The following is a 14,230-nucleotide window of genomic DNA, read 5'->3' as shown; positions in this document are numbered from 1 at the left end:
CAATTCGCAACCTCAAAGTCACAAAGATGTTGGTGGACAGCACGGCCAGACTGAATCTGATTTCCCCAGCAGTTATCAGCAAGCTTCAGATAGCAGAGGAAGAGCTAGAGGTTACCGTCATGTTTCAAGGAGTTAATCCTGGTAGGAGTCATCCTAAGGGAAAGATCACGTTGCTGGTAACGTTTGGGGGAGAACTGAACTACCGGACTGAGAAGATTGTGTTTGACGTGGTCGATCTCCTCCTGCCATACAATGGGATTCTTGGATGCCCGACTCTGGCTAAATTTATGGCGGCATCCCACTATGCCTACAACACCCTGAAGATGCCTGGGTCACTGGGAGTTATCACCATCCCATCAAATGAGAAGGATGAAATCATTTGTGTGGACAAGATGTACCGGGACACGGTCGCGGCAGAGGCAGCGGCAACATCAGTTCCTGCCAAGGAAAGTAAAGCAAAGAAGAGGGTTTGTAGAGCCTCCGACAAAGAGTCTGAGAAGCGTGCCCCCACCGAGTGCACGACACCCGTTGACGACGTGTCGGAGTGTTACAACAGCAAGAGATCCAAGGTTGCTGCACCTCAAGTGAAGAAGGTCCCTGCAAGGCTGGTTGGCATTATGGTACTTTCACTATCAGCGCCACCCTCGATGACAAATAGGAAAGCACACTTCTTGCCTTCCTGTGGGCGAATATCGATGTGTTTGCCTAGCAACCATCTAATATCCCCAGTGTTCCCAGGGAGGTAATCGAGCACCACCTTGCTGTCTTCCCACATGCCTGACCTGTCAAGCAGAAAGCCCAGAAACAGGCCTCGGAGAGGCAATAGTTCATTGCAGAAGAGATCAAGAAACGAAGTAGATGGTTTGGTCAGGGGAGTATTGCATCCTAGGTGGTTAGCAAATCTAGTGGTAGTCCAGAAGTCAAACGGGAAGTGGAGCTTTGCATTGATTTCACAGATCTCAACAAGGCTTGCCCGAAGGACCCGTTTCCCTTGTCGCGTATTGATCAGATTGTGGATTCCACTTCAGCTGTGATTTGATCTCATTTCTGGATACATATTATGGGTATCACCAAATCTTCATGTCCAAAGAAGATGAGGAGAAGACGTTGTTCATCACTCCATGTGGTACGTACTGCTTTATCTCCACGCCATTTGGATTAAAGAGTGTAGGGTCCACTTTTTCAAGGGCAGTCCAGCTCGGTTATGAGCCACAGCTGCACAGAAACATAGAAGCTTATATGGATGATATTGTGGTCAAGACCAAGGATAGGGCCACCCTTATTCAATATTTGGAGGAGACATTTACTAATTTGCGCAAGATCAACTTGAAGCTCAATCCGGAGAGGTGTGCATTAGGTGTTCCCTCCGGCAAGTTGCTTGGGTTCTTTGTATCCCATCATGGGATCGAAGCCAACCCTGACAAGATCAAGGCTATCGAGCAGATTCAAGCGCCAAGGACAGTTAAGGATGTGAGGCACCTAACAGGATGTGTTGCCGTGCTAAGCAGATTCATCTCCAAGTCTGCCGAGCATGCCCTGCCGTTCTTCAAAATTTTGAAGAGGGTAGGTCCTATGAAGTGGACCCCAGAAGCAGATATAGCTTTGCAAGAGTTGAAAGCCTACCTGTACTTTGTGCCTGCCTTGGTTGCTCCCAAACCCCAGGAGCCGTTGCTGCTATACTTAGTGGCAACCGAACAAGTGTTCAGTGCGACCTTGGTAGCACAACGAGAAGTGGATGAGGCAGAGAGTGAGCAGAGACTAGTAGAGTAAGACACGGATCAGGACAATAGTGAGCACGACAACAAGGACAACCCCAAGGACATGGCGAGGAATAAAGTGGTGGAGCGCCCAGTGTACTTTGTTAGCTCCTTGTTACAGGGGGCTAGATCGAGGTACTCTGGCATGCAAAATTTGATTTTTTGGTTTCATCATGGCCTCAAGGAAACTGCACCACTACTTCCAAGCCCATGAGATTGCGGTTGTCACTCATTTCCCGTTGCAACGGATACTCTAAAACCCTGAGGCTACTGGCAGAATAGTGGAGTGGGCTTTGGAGCTATCCAGCTTTGGTTTCAAGTTTAAGAGCACATCAACTATCTAGAGCAGGGTGTTGGCATAGTTTATTGCAGAATGGACGCCAAGCCCTGATGAGGAGGTGACAGAGACAGTTAACCCCGGGAAGGAATCACCCCAAGAATGTATTATGTATTTTGATGGTGCTTTTCCCCTACAAGGTGCAGGGGTTGGCATGCTTCTTGTCGCCCCCTCCGGGGAACACTTGAAGTACGTCGTCCAAATGCATTTTGCCCAGGAAGAAGCAACCAACAATACAACCGAGTATGAAGGGCCCCTTGCTGGGCTCAGGATTGCAGCTGAATTGGGAATTAAGAAGCTGAACATTCGAGGAGATTCACAACTGGTGGTGAGACAAGTCAACAAGGATTACCAAAGTCCATTGATGGAGGCATATGTCGAGGAAGTGAGGAGATTAGAGGAGCACTTTGACGGATTGCAAACAGAGCACATACCCCGTGTGGAAAACAACATAGCTGATCATCTGTCAAAGTGCGCTGTGCAGAAGCTTTATGTGGAACCACGAACTTTTGTTCTCCATCTCACTCGGCCCTCCATATCCCCAGCATTAATGGCACGGAAAAGGAGAAGTTGGACATCGGTAAGCCTCTCCTGGTAGAGCCGTCCGCTCCTGGTAGAGACCCTACTGGAAACAACTCCTCACAACCTGCCGGACCACCCCCTCCAGCCGGGCCCATGGACCCCGCGTACAAGGCATGTGCTCCCGTAGTAGAGGAGGTGCCATTAGTCCTTATTGCCGAGCCCCAGGTTTCAACATGGGCAAGGCACATTGTCCGCTTCCTCCAAACCAGAGAGCTTCCCAGCGACCAAGATGAAGCTAAAAAAGTAGCCGGAGGGCCAGAATGTATCAGTTTGTCGATGACACTTTGTACAGAAGCAGGCCCAACAGTGTGAAATTAAAGTGCGTCTGCCAGGAAGAAGGAAAGGAACTGTTGGCTGAAATACACAAAGGCATGTGCGGCTCCCACATTGGATCAAGGGCATTAGTTGGGAAAGCATTCCGGCAAGGATTCTATTGGCCCATAGCCCTCCAAGATGCAGTCGAGCTAGTCACAAAGTGTGAAGCTTGCCAGTTCCATTCCAAGAAAACCCACCTGCCTGCCCAAGCTCTTCAGACAATCCCTCTATCATGGCCATTTTCGGTCTGGGGGCTCGATATCCTCGGCCCCTTCCCCCGAGCAATTGGGGGTTTGAATTCTTGTTCGTTTCTATCGACAAGTTTACAAAGTGGCTGGAAGTGACTGTTGTGAGAAAGGTGACCGCCCAGTCAACTATCAAGTTCTAGAAAGATCTGGTGTGTCGTTTTGGAGTTCCGGCAAGGATCATCATCGACAACAGCACCCAGTTCACGAGCCGCGCCTTCATGCAATATGTTCATGCCCTCGGATGCAAGATCTCATTCGCCTCTGTGGCACACTCCCAGAGCAATGGACAAGCTGAGAGGGTGAACGCTAAAGTGTTGCATGGACTCAAGACAAGAACCTTTGATACGCTGCAGAAGCACGGCAGGCAGGAATCGAGGAGCTGCCAATAGTTCTCTGGTCCCTCAGAACGACACCTAACCGAGCTACCGGGCAGACTCCCTTCTCCCTGGTCTATGGGGCATAAGCAGTTATCCCCATGGAACTCAATTACGGGTCGCCTTGAGTGCTTGCCTATGATGAAGTAGTGCAATAACAGTACCGGCGTGACGATGCTGTGCTACTTGAGGAGAACCGTCTCCATGCTGCTACACATGCTGCACGCTATGAGCAAGCCCGGCATCGCTATCATAGCCGCTTGGTTCATGCCCGGTGTTTTGAGGAAGGTGACCTTGTCCTTAGGCGTGTTCAGTCTACCAAGGGTACAAACAAGTTGTCACCAAAGTGGGAAGGCCCTTACCGGGTAGTACGGGTCACCAGACCCGGCACAGTCTATCTGGAGACCGGAGATGGCACTCAGTTGCAAAACACATGGAATATTGAGCATCTCCGCAAGTTCTACCCGTAAGGCGCGGCTATCGGACCCTGCCCGGCAGCCACCCATTTGTACAGGCCTTGCCTCAGCTGCATGTAACCCCTTGTACAAAGCCGGGGCGATGACCCCATGCAAGAGAAAATAAAGAAATGCTATGGGGGGCCCCGACCAAGACTGCATGCATGCATGAGCATTCCAAGATCACTGCATAAGCATTTCATGAGCATTTGCATATGCATATAGATAGGATTGCATCCTGCATTCATTCCTATCTGCATGAAGCTGCAGGTTCTCGCAGTGAACTTGGCCTCGGCAAAGGGGTTGAGAAGATTGACTCACACTGTGCTCCATGGCAAGCCAAACAGATAAGTTCTACCTCTTGTCCATTCGTGTTCTGTAAGCTATAACTTATGCATTAGAAAACCTCACCACTCTTTTTGAACTTAGGTGCTCCCATCCCTGACTCGAATGTTGCTTTGGTCAGAATGGTTGCAATGGCCTTTGGTAAAAGGTAATTTGCGGGGGGCTTTTCCCTTTGTCTGTAACCCGATAGATGTGGCTCTCCGGCAGACAAAAAGGGTGCCGACAAGATAGCCTGCCGGGAAAAACTTGTTTATTTACACTAAAGGGGCATCTCACCTCCGCATGGACATATACACGCACGGGCTCCCGACAAGGTTTATCTTTTTCAATAACGTGCTGATACAAGTACTAGCATTACAGAACACAAACATGGACTCGAGAGATTACATTATTTGAATTAAAATTTGGCAAGTGCCTACAGATTTAAGATTGAAAAAAGATAAGTGCCCTGTAATGCCTCTGCCCTTGTCCATCTCCTACAGGAAGAGGTTGAAAAGGCCGGAGGCGAGCGCAGCTGGAATCCGGTGCCTCCCCAGGATCAGGACGGCGCCGCTCCCCAGCAAGGAGGAAGAAACCAGAGGGCAGGCGCGGATGGTGACGCTGCAGGAGGATCAAATGGGGGGGCACGGAATCACTAGCAAACACGACTCATCAAAACGGTAGCCCCTATTCTTGACGCGTCGTGGGTTGCTACCGCCGTCCACATCACTACCACCCGAAGACCCCAGCGCGGCCGTCTCGCCGGACACCATGTTCTCTGGGTCCTCCCACAGAGAGCTTGGTCGTCCCTATAAGCCCTGGCATTAGAAGTCACTACATGTCCCAGGGACGTATGAGAGGGCAAGAAGCCTTCCTGCTCAGCGACAATACAATGCCTGGGAGGAGTCAGATTCGCCTCCATCAACGGCGAATCTCTTCCGTGACTCCTCTCCGACGCTGCGGATGGGAGAAGAATGGGGAGCGACCGACTACCATGCGCCATGCCCACCTAGAGCCGCGACATGGTGTCGTTTACATCCCCTCCCACTAAAGTCAAGGCCACAGGCGGCCCGGCAGCAAGCACACCAGAGTTGCCACCCCCGGTATTGTCACCACGTCGCCTGAATCCCCCTTTCAAACTCAGGAGAGGGTTCAAGATAGAGCCCGGGGGCTGGCCCCAAGCTCTCCTCTTCAACATGACCAGCAGTAGCAGAAGATGGAGGAGAAGAAGGATGCAAGAATGGATGACTCCACCCTCCTTTTATAGGCGGGTCGGGGAGTGAAGCCACTCCCTCAACAGGCGACCACCATCCTCCTCCGCCAATTCAAGACGATCGGGCCCTCGCCCTCATGCTATCCCGCGCCACACGCCTCCTTTACCTACCCCGTGCGATGCATGCAACATACGTGGCTAAGGATAAGGGTGTGGTGGGAAGAGTGAATTGGCAGTTTCTACCCCGTGCATTAAAGTCATTCACGGGCCATTACTAAAGCGGACCCGAAATCAAGACTAATGAAGAAGCAAAAAATATATCAATAGACCAGCCTCTTCAGCAACTCTGCATGTGCACTTATTAGGCCCTACCCCGACGATGCTTGGAAGCATGCTTGGGGCAGGCCCGAGGGCTTCTTTCGGTGCAACAAACCCTGGGTCTGTTGCCCTAACTGTGCACAAGCAAGGGATCAAGATTGAAGCACCAACCCAAGACAGAGTACGAGAAACCAAGAGATTCGAAGGACCAACAAGCAGATTAGAGGGACCAAGACCAAGCCAGAGAAGCAAGATATCGTCAAGAGAAAGGCCTCCTTTGCCGGGCAGGCGAGCCTGGCAAGGGACGAATCCACCCCCAGAGGAAGACAACCAAGGCATCTCGGCAGGGCCTACCGGGACTTGCGGAGGCTAAATCACCTTACAAACCACTCCACCACAACACACATCGTCGATCAGTGCAGTGTCGAGCCGTAGAGTGATTAAGTGGCAGCCATTCGCCACATGGTAGCCTCTCCCTATAGGAAAAACCCATAGATGACACCCGTCCTGTGACGTGTCAAACAAGCAGGCGTGGAGCTGGCAAGATAGCTCGGCAAGCCCTGTTGGACAACCAATGATGTGACGTTGAGTGGTGCATTAAATGCGCACTATCAGCCCACAGAGTTAGGTATGATAGCATTGTATGCTATCATACATGTGAAAGTGCAACTATCCCTAGGTGTTTTTGGTAATTGCTAACAACATATAGCTCATTGAGGTAATGCTATTTCAAGATGAATATTTCAGGAAAGCTCAATGATTGGCATGGCATGGATGAGAAAAGTGGACCCCTCAAAATGCTAAGGACAAAAGGATTGGCTCAATCTCAAAGCTCAAGACTCTACATTTTATATTTTAGTGATCCAAGATCACATTGAGTCTATAGGAAAAGCCAATACTATCAAGGAGGGATGAGGTGTTGCTTAATGGCTTACTCGCTCAAAGTGCTTAGTGATATGCTCCAAAGCCCTCAACTACTTTCTCACATCCACATATGACCTAAGCCAAAAGTCAAACTCGGTCCCACCGATTCTTTCTATCCGGCGCCACTGAGTTCACATGTCATAGCCACTGCCACAAACCCTAGGCAAATCGGTCTCACCGATAGGGATCTCGGTCTCACCGAGATGGGATTGTAATCTCTCTGTTTCACTTCGTAACGTTTCGGTACCACCAAGATGAGCGATCGGTCCCACCGAGATTGCAATGTAAACTCTCTATTTCCCTTTTGTAACATTTCGGTCTCACCAAAATGAGCGAACCGGTCCCACCGAGTTTACCTGACCAACTCTCTGGTTAGCTTATTACCAAAATCGGTCCCACCGTGTTTGTGTAATCGGTCTCACCGAGATTATGTTATGCCCTAACCCTAACCATATCGGTCCTACCGAGTTGCATGTCGGTCCCACCGAAAATCCTAATGGTCACTAGATTTGCTGAATCAGTCCAACCGAGTTTCTCAATTCGGTCCCACCGAGATTGGCAAGTTGTGTGTAACGGTTAGATTTTGTGTGGAGGCCATATATACCCCTCCACCTCCTCTTCATTCATGGAGAGAGCCATCAGAACAAACCTACACTTCCAACTTACATTTTCTAAGAGAGAACCACCTACACTTGTGTTGAGAGCAAGATATTCCATTCCTACCATATGAATCTTGATCTCTAGCCTTCCCCAAGTTGCTTTCCACTCAAATCTTCTTTCCACCAAATCCAAATCCTGTGAGAGAGAGTTGACTGTTGGGGAGACTATCATTTGAAGCACAAGAGCAAGGAGTTCATCATCAACACACCATTTGTTACTTCTTGGAGAGTGGTGTCTCCTAGATTGGCTAGGTGTCACTTGGGAGCCTCCGACAAGATTGTGGAGTTGAACCAAGGCGTTTGTAAGGGCAAGGAGATCGCCTACTTCGTGAAGATCTACCGCTAGTGAGGCAAGTCCTTCATGGGCGACAGCCATGGTGGGATAGACAAGGTTGCTTCTTCATGGACCATTCATGGGTGGAGCCCTCCGTGGACTCCCACAACCATTACCCTTCGTGTGTTGAAGTCTCCATCAATGTGGATGTACGATAGCACCACATATCGGAACCACGACAAAAACATCCGTGTCTCCAATTGCGTTTGAATTCTCCAAACCCTTCCCTTTACATTCTTGCAAGTTGCATGCTTTACTTTCCGCTGCTCATATACTCTTTGCATGCTTGCTTGAATTGTGTTAAGATTTCTTGACTTGTGCTAAAATCTACCAAGAACTAAAATTGGGAAAAAGCTAGATTTTTATTCGGTCAAGTAGTCTAATCACCCCCCTCTAGACATACTTTTGATCCTACAAGTGGTATCAGAGCTTTGGTCTCCATTTGCTTTGATTTCCATAGCTTTTGGTAGTTATAGCCTTGGTTTCACAACCTAGGAGAGTATAGCGTCTAGCAAGGGAAACTATCACCATAGAGGTCCTTACTTTGATGGTACTAATTTTGCTAGTTGGAAGCATAAGATGAAAATGCATATTCTTGGACATAACCTCGCCGTTTGGGCTATTATGTGTATTGGCTTGCAAGGTAAATTCTTTGATGGGAGAGAACCGAACCGTGAAGCTACCGCGGAAGAGTTGAAGATGCTGCAATACAACGCTCAAGCTTGTGATATCCTCTTCAACGGATTGTGCCCCGAAGAATTCAACAAAATCAGCCATCTTGAGAATGCAAAGGAAATTTGGGATACTTTGATTGATATGCATGAAGGTACAGACTCCGTCAAGGAATCCAAGTTGGATGTGCTTCAAAGTCAGCTTGACAAGTTCAAAATGAAGGATGGTGAAGGTGTCGCTGAAATGTACTCTAGGCTTGCTCTTATCACAAATGAGATTGCTGGCTTAGGAAGTGAAGAGATGACCGACAAATTCATCATCAAGAAGATCCTAAGAGCTTTGGATGGAAAATATGATACCGTGTGCACATTGATCCGAATGATGCCCAATTACAAAGATCTCAAGCCAACGGAAGTCATTGGAAGAATTGTTGCTCATGACATGTCACTCAAGGATAAGGAGGAACTCAACAACAAGTCAAGTGGTGCTTACAAAGCCTCATGTGAAGCTCCCACATCATCAAGTGAGAAACAAACCTTCAATGAAGAATTGAGCCTAATGGTGAAAAACTTCAACAAGTTTTACAAGAGTAGAAGCAAAGAGAGAAGTTCCAAGTCAAGGTCCTACAATGACAAAAGATCTTCTAGTCAGGAGCGTAATTGCTACAATTGTGCAAGACCCGGACACTACTCCAATGAGTGTACGGCTGCCTACAAAAGAAGAGAAGAATCACCTAAGAGGAGAAGTAGAAGAGAAGAATCACCACCAAGAGAGAGAAGGAGTAGAGATGATTGTTATGAACGAAGAACATCCCAGAGAAGCAAGGATTCGAAAAGGAAGGACAAGTCATCAAGGAGCTACACAAAACGAAGACATCAAGCTCATGTTGGTGAATGGGTATCCGGCTCCGACTCCGACAATCACTCCGAGAGAAGCTATCACTCCGACTCCGAATATACTCAAGATGAAGGTGTTACCGGTCTAGCACTTGTGTCAACCAACTCCTATGACATATTTGATTCACCAAATGAAGGAATTGGAAGATGCGTCATGGCTAAAGGCCCAAAGGTATCACACCCCGAGTATGTTGATTTCAATAGTGATGAAGATGACTTGTTAGGTGATGATGATTTACTTGTTGACAACTCTAGTGATGAATACTATGATGAAATGTCAATTAATCATGCTAATCAAGATAAAACGAATGACAATGATAAGGAGAAGATTGAGCTTCTAACTAAAGAACTAAACACTCTTAAGTCAGCTCATAAAACTATCTTAGAAGATCATCGAGAACTTTTAAGGACTCATGAGAAGTTACACTTTGAAAAACTCAACCTTGAGCAAGAGCATTAGTTCTTAAAGGCAATCAATGATGATCTTCATAAGAAAAGTTCTTCTTACATTGCCAAGCGTTTACTCTTATCTACTTACATGCCTCAAGTCAAGTCTAGTAACAAGAGCAAGAAGGATTCTTCCTCTAGTAGTAACAATAATCATGTTAAATCCAATATTGTTGCTTACAGTAGTTCTTTTGATTCCACTAATGATTCTCTTAGCCAAGTTAAACTTGAGCAACAAAATAGCTTATTGAAGGGAATTATAGATAAAGGTGTTTACAAGAGCCTTGCCGGGAGTAAGCAATTCGAGGAAAATGTACGCAAGCAAGGAAGGCACCGGAAGAACCAAGGTGTTGGTTTTGAACAAAGTTCAATGCCAATGGAGTTGAGTGGGAAGAAGATCAATACCCCAAGACAAAGTTTGTTCCTCAACAAGAGAAGTATGATCCTACTTCCTTCAAAGGGACACAAGCTCAAGATGATCTTCCACCAGAAGACCACAAGCAAAAAGGCAAGGATAAGCTTCAAGAGGAGATTGATGCATTTGAAGAAGCTCCTAAGGCCTTGGTCAAGTGGGTTCCCAAGACTACATCAAGTTCTACTTCATCAAGTACGACTACAACTCCAAGGATTCCCATCAAGATGATGTGGATCCCGAAGAAGAAGAACTAGAGAGTTGTTGAGGGTGACTCCGCCAACATATTTCACTCATATCACTAGTTCAAGGAGTCACAAACCCTCTTGTTGGTAAGACAAGGGACATGGTAACCTAATGCTTTCATAGACATTATCTGGTGTGTGCATCACTCTATGTCTATGGATATCCTCGTTTGTTCCTTGTGGGACTAACCCGTGTAGGTATTGAAAGTGCAACTCACTCCAAAGGATTGCTCCAAATGATCTACATCAACATTGAGCATCGACATCTTCAACACCTACATGAAGTCATCATCGACAAAACCCAAGGTTAGTTCATCCCTCTTACGGGGGATCTCACATCTAGGGGGAGCTTTACTCTAAGAATTGAGTCAAAGCAACTCTAATGGTGTGAACACAACAATGCTTTATGTAAAAGTGGTAACCCCACTTGAGCTTAAACGATGAGTATGACCTATGATCAAATGTTCTCAGTGGACTCCTAAGTCAATATACTCATATATAGATGACCTAGTCATCGCCAATTGCTTGATAGATGCTAGAATTGGTTGTGCATGCTTTGCCACATATTTCATTCACCATTTTATTGTGTGAGCATGTTGGTTGCATGTTTTACTCATTCGAGGACATCCACTTGTTGTTTTGATTGTTTGGTTTCTTTTCTTTTGCCAAGTGGATGGACAAGAATGCCTAAGAATCCTCTCTAGCTATCTATGCTTTTCTTGTCTCAAACTCTGTTCATGCTACATCACAAAGTTTTATCAAGTCAGATTCGAACCACTTTGTGTGAGGAGCACTCGGAGTCCCCGATTCGTCATAGACTTAAACTTCCAAAACTTCTTTGTGCGTTTCGGTCTGACCGGTTCTTCCATTTCGGTCATACCAAGATCACTAAGTCAATCTAGGTTTTCAATCTCGGTGCAACCGATTTAAACTTTTCAGTCACACCGAGTTGCTGTAACTGCTTGCAGTTATGCATCTTGGTGCCATCGAGTTGTTCCACTCGGTCACACTGACAGGGTTAGGCTATATATACTCATGGGCCAACATTTGGAAATTTCTCTGAACTCTTTCGCCCGCGCTCAGCCTGCTCTGCCTCCCTGGGTCTCCAGATCATCCTCCTCGTCGCGAGTTGCCTCCCGCCGCTGGTCTCCGCTGCCGTCAATGAAAATCGTCTCCGCCGTTGCCACCGTAGCAAGTCCATCGCCGAACTAGGGTATGGACTTGATCCTTGTGCTAATCCCACTCCGAATTCCTAGCATATTGTTTTGCCATGTATCTTGCCACGATTGAGATCATCTTATCCAGCGAAAACACTCCGTAGTTTAGTTGTGAATTGAAAATTTAGGGTTAGGTTTTCGCGGAAACCATCTCGGACCAACCGAGTTATAGAACTCGGTTCCACCGATTCGGCTAAGGCCATTGCACATGTGATTCTCGGTCTGACCAAGAATTGCAAATTGGTGTGACCGAGTTCAGGACTTTGTGAAACCCTAGCAGTCTCGGTGCCACCAAACTATGACTCGGTCTGACCGAGTTCACTAGTTTAGGTTCCAAAAGCTGCTTCAGTATCACCGAGTTTTCAAATCGGTAGATCCGAAATGCCTGTGGAAAACTAAAAGTATGTTTTTGACTCATTCTTTTGCAAAAACCTCTGTACATTGTGATGCTCATCCTATCTATCTCATCTATATCTTCACAAGGTCTGCTGTCAGTGTTTGCAACATGTCTGATCAAAGTGACAGTCAGAACAAGTCTGAGGAGCAGGTTCAGATGAGTGAGGGCACTAGTCCCTCTAGCAGCTATGATGATGGAAGCAGGAGCACACCCAACAACTTACCCAAGGCAGACACCAGGGCCAGAAAGAAGAGAACCTCAGATTCTGATGATGAGGACTATGTGGCTGTTGAGGATGAGGCCACTTCCAAGAAGAAGGTGCTCAAGAAGGAGTATGGCACAACTGCTGCCACTAAGCCAAGAATGCAGAAGAAGGCACCTGCAAGAAGGATTCCCACTTCCAAACCTAGGAAGGTTGCCACTTGAGAAACCATGAAATTCACCCTTGAGTCTGAAGATGAAGCTGTTAGCCAAGACAAGAAGAAGAAGAGAGTCAGAACCACTACTGCCAAGGTACTTGGCAAGTCCTCTATGAGGAGAGATTCTGAATAAGAAGAGGAAGACGTTGATGCACCAACACCCAAAGCTCAAAAGCTTATGGGTGATGCCATCAGGTCAGGGGCTGCTTCATCAAAGCCCAAAGAAGCTCCCAAGGTAGCTGCTCCAAAGCCCAAATATGCAACCAAGAGGAATACAAGGAACATTCCTGCTGGAGAGAAGAACAAGGCCCTAGTGCCTGAAGCAGCTGTTGAAGAAGAAGATGATGAGGAACATGTCTTGAGAAAGTTGAAGCCCAAAATTCTAGATCACAATGATGTTCATCCTGTAGCTGAGGATATGAAGCTGAGGAAGGATGTAGGTCTCAGACAATGGAGATTGACTGATCCCTATGCAGTCAGGAGGAGAACTGTTGTGGACTACATGTTCCATACAAAGGAACAACAAGACTTCTATGAGACAGTGCTGCTTGACAAGAAGCCAATAGTCTGTGATATGAGATGGGTGGACTGGGAGTACATCAGGAAGAATGAAGAGCATTATCCAGGAGTGTATGGCAGTTTCAATGCTTATGGAGTGGATGACTTTGTTGGGCAGAAGCTCACAAAGTGGGATGATGAGCTTATTATGCAGTTCTACTCAACAACTCACTTCTACCCAGATGGAAGGATTGTTTGGATGTCTGAAGGTACTAGATACTAATCATTAGTTGAAGAATGGGCAAAATTGATCAATGCCCCTAAGGAGAATGAGGATGACTTGGATGGCTATGCCAAGAAGAAGAAGGATCACAATTCCATGGCACATATGTACAGAGAGATCCCAGATGCTGCTGTTGAGACACACAAGTTTGGATCAGTACATTGCCTTCTGTCAGGATTGCCAACAATTAACTGGATCCTCAGAAACACTCTTTTGCCTAAGTCAGGTGATCACAAGATGATCAGAGGCCATGCTATCAACCTACTTCACATATTTGATGTGCCTCAAAAGTTCGAGGTCATGAGCCTCATAGTGGAAACAATCAAAAGGACAGCTGCTGACCAAAAGAGAAGTTGTGGGTATGCCCCACAGATCCAGGAGCTAATCAACTCCAAGATGGGCACTGGCACCACTACAAAAAAAAGACACATCCGTGACATTTTGGGCCGAACAATTTTTTTTCTGTCATACATATGACACTTCTATGATGATAATTGTGACAGAACCCGGTATCATCATAGATGTGGTGGGCTCCTACTTCTATGACAAAAGTCATGACAGAAAATGGGTTTTTCGTCCTGGGCGGGCCGGAGACGCAGCTGCATGACATTCTTTGGGCCGTCCATGATGGAAAAACTGTGGTAGAAGCGAGGGGGAGGAAAATTTCGGGGAGTTCCCGGTTATGGTGGGAGGTCGGGGGCTGAGCGATGCGCGTTTCTCTCGTACACGTACGCGCGTGTGTGCGAGGCGTTGGCTCTAACTGAACCCGAGCGAGGCGTTGGGCTCTAACTGAACCAGAGTGATTGCACTGCAGGCTACGCGTTACTGAACCCGAGCGATCGATCGATGGCTATTAACTAAACCCGATCGAGCGATTCCTTCGCTACTGCTGCTAACTGAAGCC

Source organism: Triticum dicoccoides, chromosome 4B (genome assembly GCF_002162155.2).
Source record: "Triticum dicoccoides isolate Atlit2015 ecotype Zavitan chromosome 4B, WEW_v2.0, whole genome shotgun sequence".
Classification (NCBI taxonomy): Eukaryota; Viridiplantae; Streptophyta; class Magnoliopsida; order Poales; family Poaceae; genus Triticum; species Triticum dicoccoides.
Note: the sequence above shows the minus strand (reverse complement) of the source record.